Raw genomic sequence first — 11,353 nt, 5'->3', positions numbered from 1 at the left:
CTAAACCTGCTTGGTGTGAAATCATGGAGCAGTTTGGAACAGAATGATAGAATAAGAAAGAGTTTCTGGGCAATTCCTGGGTCAGATCTCAACTTTGTAGCTTTGTTCTTTTGTTTCAAGTGGTACAAACCTTTAAACAGCAGCCATACACATTTCAAATGTTAAAACAAAATTGTAGCCGAAGGTTAAATAAACACGCTTTAAAAATTTCTGCCATTTTGGGCTGGCCGTGTTCATACTGCCGTACCAGAGACGCCCTATTTGCAAGGATGATCAAGAATTGACTGCTTTTGAAAGTCCTGGAGTTCTGCATATTAAGATGATAACAAGGGATGGTATGTGACATGGTGTTAAATTGCTATTTAATGGCAACAAAGGAGAGTGGCAGCTTCTCTGTCTGAAAGGTCAGTCAACCAGGTGACACAGCCAGGCCTTGGTTAGTCAATTCTTAAAAAGAGAAACCTTAGTCTTCGTCTTTTCACTTCTATAGGGTAACAAGTTCAAGTACCAGATTAGTTGTGTTTCCCTGTTTTATTCTTAATAAGAATAAAAGACTGCAGCCTGAAAACACTTGAAAAGAGGTGATCACAAATCAAAGTACATCAGCTGAAAGTATTTATCCTTCTTCTTGGCAATTCAACCGAATAGTCAGGAAGCACTTAGTGAGGATGGGGGAAGGAATGACACTGGAAAAGGCTGCTGAGTAATGAAACCCCAGCAGGGAAGCCCAACTGTGATACCAAAGGCCATGTGACTCAGACCAGGAAAAAATGCATATGGGAATTTCAGGGTGTAACTTCCAGCATATCTCCACACATCCAAAATTCACATTATAACAGAGAAAATGCGAACAGGTGGAAAATATGCTAGAAGTTCCTTCAGGGCAATAAATAATTGTTCATTGTCTTGAAGAGAAGAGGAACTGGAGGGGTGATGGGGAAGCCAAAATCTCTGAGAAAAAAAAACAAACAGCTAACAGTGACTAAACAGGCACCATTCTAAGTGCTTTACTTGTGTCAATTCACTCATTCTCACAAGAACAATGGGTTCCACCCTCTGGCCTCTCCTCTTAGCCGACACCCTACCCTGTCTCTGAGATCAGAGCTCACTGAGATCTCCCAGGTGTGGGCAAAGACCACACAGTGGTGAATCCATTAACAAACTCTGTTTCCTCCCCTTTCCCCCTCTCTCCCAGACAGGCCAGCGATATGTCTTCTTTTGCTTTAAATAGAAAAAAAAAGTTCTATTTGAGGTTTCTTTTATTTTGTCTTTAACGATAAAGTAATATATTTTCTTGGCTCCCTGTAGAGAGAATTTGGAAAACACAGAAAATTACAAAGAAGAAAATTTGCAGATAACCCATAATTATTCTACAACACAGACACAAATGATATTTTAATGCATTTCTCTGAAACACACACACATACCCATCCATGTATATAACATATGTGTACACACATGTTCTGCTTTTTTCACGTAACATTACCTCATGAGTGAATTTCCTTGTCATTACGTAGTCCAGTGGTTAGATGGAGGGACCTAGGCATCTGAAGCTTGGCTGTGGTTCACTCCTCATTTCAGGGGTCAACCTGGGAGTGATATTACTCTTAAGGGCAACTGGGTCTCAAAATCCAGCTTTTATTTGGAACAAGATTGAGGGCTAGCAGCCACTCATATGTGGAAAGTATGTATCTGTAAAATGAAAAGACATTTCACTAGGTATCAAATCACGGTTGAGCAAAGAGAAGAAAGGCATGGAGCTCAGGTCTGGCAAAATGGAGCCCCACTTGTTTTTTCTCCTTGGGGGGTCAGCACGGAACCCCGACTTAGCCAGTGAGATCAAGGAGAGAGGCTTGATGTGGCTCTTATTTTGGTCACCTCTGTCACACACACTTTAGAGGCCCATTAACTGTCTTCCAGTTGTTACCCACAAAGAGAGAAAAGCTTCCTGGGGCTCTTCAATCAACTCCTCTTTCAGAGAGAAAGAACATAAAGGAAAGTCTGGGTACTTTGGCACATGTAAGATAACACAGTACATACACATTCTGTTATCTTTATCAGCCCAGGAAAATTAGTAGCTGGATTTCTTAGTGACAGACTTGTACAATGAGTTTTCTAATAATGCTTATCTTTGGAGAGATGTTCTGTTAGTTGTCTCCTTCCCTGATTCAGTTTGACAGATTCTTTCCATTCGTAATTTATCTCATTAATGGCTTTTGGCTGCTTTTTTTTTTTTTCATCAACAGTTAAACTGGGTTCTAAGGACCCAGGAATTTAATAGTTTCATACTTGATAAACCATTCCAGTAGATCTTTTGTTCTAAAGCCTTCAAATTGAATCAGTGAAACAGGGACAGAAATGCCCTCTGTGTGTGTGTGTGTGTCTGCTGTCTGGTGTTGACCTTCCTGAGATAAAATGACATTTCTTGTAGGTGCTGAGATTGAGATAGATAGACTTAGAACAGAGAAACTTTGATTTCTAGGAGGCACAGAATCAGTTGATAGCAGTATTGAATTCCTAATAAGGATAAAATTAATCCAGATTAATCTATTAGTTTAGTTCATTTATTATTTTATCTCTCAATTTCAATGAAGGACACGACTGAGAAAGTTTGGATAATTTAGTAAAAGGACAACAACATGTTCTTTGTTTTCATATTTTAAAATTGATTTTTTTAATCAAAGTGTTAATGTGGATGTTTTAAAATAATGCTAAAAAGCTTATATGAAAAATAGAATTTCCTTATTCCACCTCCCACTTTCCTCTTCTGCAGAGGCAACCACTCTCAAATCTTTTAGCTTTTTCTTTTTCTATCTATGTCCATATTTTAAATAATATGCATAAAATACTGTTGGTCGAGTTATTGTTTTAGACATTATCCTCTAACTTCAGTCATGGTAGATGGGGATTTAGCTTTTGTAATTGCTTTATTTTTTAATTTGTTTATTTGTATTTATTGTTAAATTTTCTTATGCCCTTCTCTAGTTTCTCCGTACAAATTTCAGATAAACTATCCATTCTATCCTCCTACTCCAAACTGGGCTGATTGCCTCTTGGGCCTGCTAAAGCAGCTGCCATCCTGGGAAACTCTCACCTTTCCTCCCGTGCTGGATGTCCTGTTTCCTGGGAAACACATTTTCTTCCTTCTTGGTTTCTTCCCTAGCAAATTCTTCAGTAGTTGAGACTTTACATACTTGATTGTTAGTTTTGCTGGGTAAGGAACTCTAGGATGTGTTCTTCAAAATGTTGATGGTACTGATCCACTGTCTTCCAGCTCCCAGTGCTGCCATTGGCAAGTCCATTGCTATTCTTATCCCTGATACTTTTTTGGGAACTTGCCTCAGATCTTCTTGGGGTTTTTTTGTTTGTTTTGTTTTTGGGTTTTTTTGTTTGTTTGTTTCTTTGTTTGTTTGGTATTTTTTCGGCCATGCTGCACTTGCAGGATCTTAGTTCCCTGACCAGGGATGGAACCCGGGTCCCCTGCAGTGGAAGCGTGGAGTCCTAACCACTGGACCGCCAGGGAATTCCCTCAGATCTTCTCTTTATGTCCAGTAATCTGAAGTCTTTTGAGATGGGCTTTGGAGGGATTCTTTCTCATTCATTATGATTGATAATTGGCAGTTCATCAATGGGTAGATATGATTTCTTTGTACTAATTCTGTAATTTCCTCCTATCCTTTTGCTCTAGTCACCCTTCATAGACTTCCTATTAATCAGAAATGGGACCCTGTAATAAAGACTGCTGGTTGCCTACCTAAATATTTACATCCTCCCCTTCTTCCTTAGTAGGAAAATACTTATTCGTTGTTAATGGTAAACTACCTAGAGGAAAGAACACATTTTCCAGACTCATTTGTAGCTGGACGGGACCATGTTACTAAGTTCTGGCCAATGAGATATAAGTGGAAGTTGGTATAGGATTTCTTGGAAAATGGCTCTTGGAGCCGACTTAGCTGGAAGAAGTGCCCTCTGTCCTTCCTGGATTCCTCTTTCCTGATACTGGAATGCAGACATGATGGCCAAAGCTCCAGCAGCTATCTTGGACCATGATACAAATTTGAGGATAAGAAGCCACATGCTCTAAAAGACAGAGTAAAAAATAGGAGTCTCTCTGGAGCTGCCATACAAACCTCAGCGTGCCTACCTCCATTTAAGAGACAATAAACCCTTGCACATTTAAGTCACTATTGTTTTAGATTTTCTGTTATATGTAGTCAAACCTAATCTGATACAGACCTTCTATTGATAGATTAATACTTTAATTTTCATATTGTTTTCTCTTAGCTGCTTTTTGTTAAAATGTCTCGGAGTTTTTCTCAAAATTTTCATTTTAATTTTGGCATTCACTTTTATAATTTCCAAGAGTTCTTTCTTGTTCTTTGACTGTTCTTGTTTCATGGATGTGATATCATCTCTTATCTCTATACTTTTTGGGGGGAAGTTTTCTTCTGTTTCTGGCACTGTTTCTCCTGTCTTCAAGATCCTAGGCACTCTCTCTCTCTCTCTCTCTGTATATATATATATATCTATACACACACACACACACACACACATTGTCTGATTTAATCATTACAGCAATACAATGACGTGCACATTATTATTACCCCCACTTGTCAAATGAGAAAAAGAAGTGGGGTTAAGCTACCTGCTCAGAACCCTACCGTGGACAGTGAAGGGTCTGGAATTTATAAATAGGTCTGTTTGACTCCACTCCTAACTGTAGCACAAATATACTATGTGTACATAATTTTGCATTAATTTTCTTTTTAAGTCACATTGTGTCAGACATTAAACATTTGGTATATATTTTTCTGGATTATTTTCCTTATGCATATGCTAATATTGACATTTTTGAAATTGGGGCATAATTTTATCCCAACTGTGTTTTAAAATAAATTAACCATATATTATATTTTGTAGTAACTGCCCAGAAGTGCATGTGTTCATTAAATCTTGATAGATACCTACTCTGTGCAGGGAACTGTTCTGTCTCTGGGTAGGATAAACTCCACAGTGCTCCCTCTCCCTTAGTCTTTAAGTATTTAACAGTTATAGACATGCAATCAGAGGATTCTACCTATTAAAGGATAAAACAAACCATCATGGTATTAGTTTGAACTTTTAAAAAGAGGCTTAAAAATATCTCTCATTAAGGAATTCTAAGACAAGTTTAAGACCATATCTGGCTGATCCCATGTAATGGATAAGCACATGGGGAATTTAATATCAAAGCCAAATATTTGGTCTCTGTCTTAATTTGTAGTACCTCCTTGAACCCTGTCTTCCCCATCTAGAAAATAAGGGTAATAATACAGCTAGCTCATGTACAGTTATGATAAAGAAATGAGAGACTATATGTGAAAGTCGAAACAATCCAGTCTTTGTGTTGATGAGGTAATTGAGTTAGTGGAACGAGAGAATTCTAAGCAGGTAAGCAAGCAACAGCTAATTAGCTGACCAAACCAATGATCCCAGTTCTCCTTTCTGAAGCACAAGTGCTCACTTAGGGTTGAAACTGCTGGGCTTCTATCTTAATTATGCATTATGGTTGTTTTTTGGGGACGGCTGTAGATTTGCAAATAATAATTCAAACCCCACATATGCTTAGCTGCTTTAGGAAGTTGAAATCAATTAGTCCTGAAATCTTCTCTATTCCTCACTCACTCTCCCTCCAGTATAAAGTTTTACTTGGTTTAGTGGCAACTGAATATTTGTAAAGCTGCTTGACCGTTCCTGGGTTTTGAATTCACTGGGGGTGAAATATGGCATATGACCCAGTGAATAGTCAGGATTACACTTTATCTCTTTTCTTAAGGAAATTGGGTGGGAGAAGAGAAAAGATTGACAGAGCAATGTCTTCAGGGTTGTCCAGTGGGCCAGATTCTGATGACTCCAGCACAAATGTATCAGACACATTATTGAAATTGTCCACAAATTGCACCAAGTTTAAAACTCAGTAAATGCAAAAGCTGTTAGATAATGTCAGGTTTAATATGACTCAAAAGACAAGATAGAGGCCGGGAGGATAAAAGCAAAACAAGCTTTGTTCAATCTCAGAACATCGACTCATTGCATTCTGTTGGAGGAGCCAGACTTTTTCCTCTTTGAAATTATCTGGGAGAAAAACAGAGAAAGAGGATGGAAATCTGTTTTTTTTAAATTGAAGTATAGTTGATTTACAATGTTGTTAATTACTGCTGTACAGCAAAATGATTCATTATACATATATATACATTCTTTTTATATATTCTTTTCCATTATGGTTTATCATGGGATACTGAATATAGTTCTCTGTGCTGTACAGTAGGACCTTGCTGTGTATCCATTCTATATATATAAAAGCTTACATCTGCTAACCCCAGCCTCCCACTCCATCCCTCTCCCAACCCCTTCTTCCTTGGCAAACACCAGTTTGTTCTCTATGTCCGTGATTCTGTTTCTGTTTCATAAATAAGTTCATTTGTGTCATATTTTAGATTCCACCTGTAAGTGATATCATATGGTATTTGTATTTCTCTTTCTGACATTTCATTTAGTATGATAATCTCTAGTTGCATCCATGTTGCTGCAAATGGCATTATTTCATTTGTTTATGGCTGAGTAGTATTCCATGGTATATATACCACATCTTCTTTATCCATTCATCTGCTGATGGACATGTAGGTTGCTTCCATGTCTTGACTATTGTACATAGTGCTGCAACGAACCTTGGGGTGCATGTATCTCCAGATATATGCCCAGGAGTGGGATTGCTGGATCAGGTGGTAGTTCTATTTTTAGTTTTTTGAGGAACCTCCACACTATTTTCCACATTGGCTGCACCAACTTACATTCCCACCAACAGTGTAGGAGGGTTCCCTTTTCTCCACACCAAGAGGAGGAAAATCTGGGTTGTGTCCCCAAATGGACTTGAACAAGAAAATGTTTCTTAGAGACAGAGATTCAAGTGCTGCTCAATTTGGTGTCTGCCATTCCTCAGATTGGAACATCCACTACACTGTCTGGGTATAAGGTGTCTCCTGGAGTCCTTTTGTGGACCTGTAAGATCACGTGGACTTGCTCTCACCATCTTGTGTGAGGACCTTGGCAGAGACTCCCAGCTCTGACATCCATCTTTATTTTGCTGATATTACTGCTTGGCTGCCCTCAGAAGATGGAATCATGGTTCATTTTCAGTTTGAGTAATGACAGGATTCACCATTTTCCACCACACAGGTTTGCAGGAGCTTTTAAAGAAATCGTTAAGGTTAAAATAATCAGAGGCAGAGATCTTAATGCACTCTCATTGACAGCTGCTCTTTCTCCAGCCCAGAAGTTGAAAAGTTCTCTCTCCCCTTCACAACAAGTACATCTGAGAATATTTTCTATGTGGTCAAGTAATGTCAGACTTTTAAAAAGCCCTGAGAGAGGTGATGGGAAAGCATCGATCTTTGGACTAAAACTGGGAGCTTTTCAGACTTAATAAACTTAGACAGAAGGTGAAAAATCTCATTGGTCCATGAAAAATCTCCTCCCTGTCTCCTTAAGAGGGGATTGAGGTTGCCCAGAGAATGAGCCCTAGAGAAGCTTAGTAGCCCGGTCTAGGGAAGCCCCACCCCTACAAAGAAGGTCCCACTTCCCTGGATGTGCACAATAGCTTTAGAAAGGGTTTGGAAAACTCTCCCCAGGGTTCCTCTCACTGGGTGGGCTCAGGGAGAAGAACATCGATTGGGCTTTGGAATCACAAGCCCTGAGTTCATGCCTTGGCTGCCACATTCCCTTGAGGAATTTTGGGCAAGTTGCCTGACCTTTGGGAAAATCTCTTCTTCCTTGTCTGGATTTCTGGGGTGTGGCCGTAGTAAAAGCTATTTCATAAGATTGAGTGTGAAGTGTGGTGACATTTATGAGGACCCTTGTGGATAGCAGGTGCCTAATCAATGACCATGGTTATAATTATGCTACTTACTGTATTATTTACCTGCCCATTCAACAACTTGATTTCTGTGTTTTGTAATCATCTCAAACCTATCATATCCAAAATGGAACTCTATGTCCGTGATTCTGTTTCTGTTTCATAAATAGGTTCATTTGTGTCATATTTTAGATTCCACCTATAAGTGATATCATATGGTATTTGTCTTTCTCTTTCTGACATTTCATTTAGTATGATAATCTCTAGTTGCATCCATGTTGCTGAAAATGACATTATTTCATTTTTTATGGCTGAGTAGTATTCCATTGTATATATACCACATCTTCTTTATCCATTCATCTGCTAATGGACATGTAGGTTGCTTCCATGTCTTGGCTTTTGTAAATAGTGCTGCAGTGAACCTTGGGGTGCATTGCAGCACTTGGTTCCCAGGAGTTGGTTCCCTTCCACAGCGTCCTCCCCCAAATGATCCATCTTAGCCTTCTCTATCCCAGCAAAAGGTGCCACCATCCCACAAGAGGCTTGGGAATTATCCTTGATTCCTCTTTCCATTAGCACCCACAACAGATCCAAGTCAAGTCTGTTGTGCCTTTAAAATGTCCCCCAAATCCCAGTGCTTTTTCTGTCTCCGCGGCTACCACCCTCGTCTGAGCTGCCATCATCTCTCGCCTGTATTACTGCAGCAGCCTTCCAAGTGGTTGCCCTGCCTCCACTCTTGGCCTCCTTACAGTCCATTCTCCACGGAGCTGCAAAGTGGCTTGGTTTTTTGTTTTTGTTTTGGCATGCGGGCGCTTAGTTGCGGCATGCACGTACGATCTAGTTCCCCAACCAGGGATCGAACCCAGGCCCCCTGCATTGGGAGCTCAGAGTCTTACCCACTGGACCACCAGGGAAGTCCCCAAAGTGGCCTTTTTAAAAGGCAAGCCAGATCAGTTCACTCACCTGTGTAAAGCCCTCCAGTGCCTTCCAAACTTTTCCACGGCCACAAAACCCTACACAATCTGGCCTTTCTGCCTCTCCAACTTCATCTCCTACTTCCTGACTCATTATGCCCAGTCATGGTCGCACATCAGGTTTATTTGCATCTCAGGGCCTTTGCACATGCTATTGCCACATGCTGTTTGGAACTCTGCCCCCCACTCCCCATCTTTGCATGGAGGACTCTTTCTTATTATTGAGGACTCTGCTCAAATATTACCTCCTCAAAGAAGCCTTTCTGACTCTCCCATCTGAAGTCGCTTTGCCTATTTTTAAGAGCATACATTCCTCTACCTGACTTTTGAACATAAAACCGAGAGAGCGGTAGGATAGCAAACTTCTTTTAGACCAGCGCTTTGTAGAACACTGTCTTAAGGGTATTAACAAAAAAGATAAAAACAAACACAAACCAACAAACAGATGTCCCTACTTCACACAGCCTGAAGGCTCATATTTTAGCTAAAACAGGGCAAGCCTCCATCTGCTCTGCCCAGCTGTTGGCGGCCAATGTGGTGAGATGACAAGCGCTTGGACACTGGAGTCAGACAGGCCTGTGTTTCATCTTAGATCTGCCTTTTCCTCAATCCCTTTGAACTCAGTGTCCTCATCTGTAGACAGAGAGGCTAAGAGCTACTTCATGGGGTTATATGAGGGGCTAATGAGCTAGCACATTTAAAACAGCCCAACCCCTAGTGTGTAGAAACTGCTCAATATGTATTACTTCTGCATGACCTCACTGTGATAAAAAAAAGTGCATCTGCTAGGAGTGCCTTTGGCTGCAAGTAACAGAAGACCAACTAGAGAGGCTTCAACTGTTAGAGGTTTATTTTTTTCAGATAATAAGAAGTTGGAGGTGGGAGTTGCCTGATGTTGATTCAACAGCTCAACAGCATTAAGGCTGATATCTGCATTTCTCTTGGCCATTTCCTTTTGATCACAGGTGGCTACTGCTCTTCAACTATCATGTTTGTGTTATAGGTAGGAAAAAGGAGGAAAGAAGAAAGTAAAAGCAAAGGGGCAAAGAGCCACAACAAGCAAGGCTGTACCTTTTTATCAGGAAGGCAGCCACTTCTCCAGAAGCTCCACCTAGCAGGTGTCTGCTTACATCTCATTGGCAGAACTGGGTCACGTGGCCACCTCTAGACCAATCACAGGCCGGGGTAGGGGATGAGCATGCCATCCCTGGTGTAGATCCATTGCACAATATTTCCTGGAGCAAAATCAGGGTTCTGCATTAAGAGAAGGAGTAGGATGGTGGTAGTGGGGAATGAATATTGAGTAGGCAGTAAGTCGTGTCTGCCACAGAGGGAGAGCCCACTCATAGAATTCTGGCTGGAAACAAAACAAAAGAAACTTCCATTTTGTACTGCAAGTTCCAACTACTGTTGGAGATCAGCAGGGTTTATGACACTGAGAAAAATTAGTGAGTGCCTCAGGGATAAAGTTCCTAGAAATGGTCTTGCATGCAAATCTGTCCTTCCTTTGACCACTTGAATTAAACACATGGAAGCATTTAGTGGCCCAAATATCAGGCACCATCCAGGAAAATAACCCACAAGAACTTTGGTGCACTGTGCACTAAATCTAAGGAAAATTGAGATTAGGCTGGATTTAAACATTTACTTTCTAAAACTATATCTCTAACTTCAAGCATGGAAATGTTCACAGACTGTGAAGGGAGGCTTCCAATATTCCCAAATTTTTCCTGGCAAATGATCTATTGGCTGAATGAGAAATTCATAGGACTGTGAACATTGTTCAGTTGTAAAGGCCACAGCAGGAGTGTTGGGTGTCAGGAAGGGTAGGAGGAATCAGGCACCAGAAGCACACAGAATAACCAAGTAGTGGGTGTGAAGAAAGATCAAAGATAATTTACTAAATAAGAAGATAATCACAGGCATTCATGCTTAATAAAGAATAATTGCCATGAAGGACTATATTTCAGTCTATACTAAGCCTGAGAATCTTATGACAAATAAAACTGTTCCAGCATGAGAAAGGGCTGCTTAGGCATGTATTTTGCAGCAATAGGGAGTAAATCTATTAGCCTGCTGTCTATTTCTTTGTTTTTCCCCTGGAAGTAATAAAAATAAATTGTTGGAACTGGGATTGGTGTTGGTGGAACCAGATCAATGGTCCCAGACCTAGAGATCAAAACCCAAAGGGAAGAAAGAAACATGAACAAGGAGAGGAGGACTGTGTAAAGGCCAGCTGGATTCCCCCAGGGCACCAGTGAGTAGCAAAGGGCTTCCTCAAGTGGACTCAAGGGTAAGAAAGACTTGATACTCACCTCCCCAACCATGGCTCACTTTATTTTTATTTCTACCACTAGGTGTCTTCTTCTGTCTCAGGACTCTCATCTTCATAAGGGTTACCTGTGAGTACGTTTGAACCAGTTTACATTCCCACCAGTAGGATATGGGCTGGGGGGTTCAGTTGTTCCATATCCTGTCCCACACTTGG

This window comes from Mesoplodon bidens (genome assembly GCF_964165515.1).
Source record: "Mesoplodon bidens genome assembly, chromosome: 9".
NCBI lineage: Eukaryota > Metazoa > Chordata > Mammalia > Artiodactyla > Ziphiidae > Mesoplodon > Mesoplodon bidens.
The sequence above is the reverse complement of the archived record's forward strand: the minus strand, read 5'-3'. Positions refer to the sequence as shown.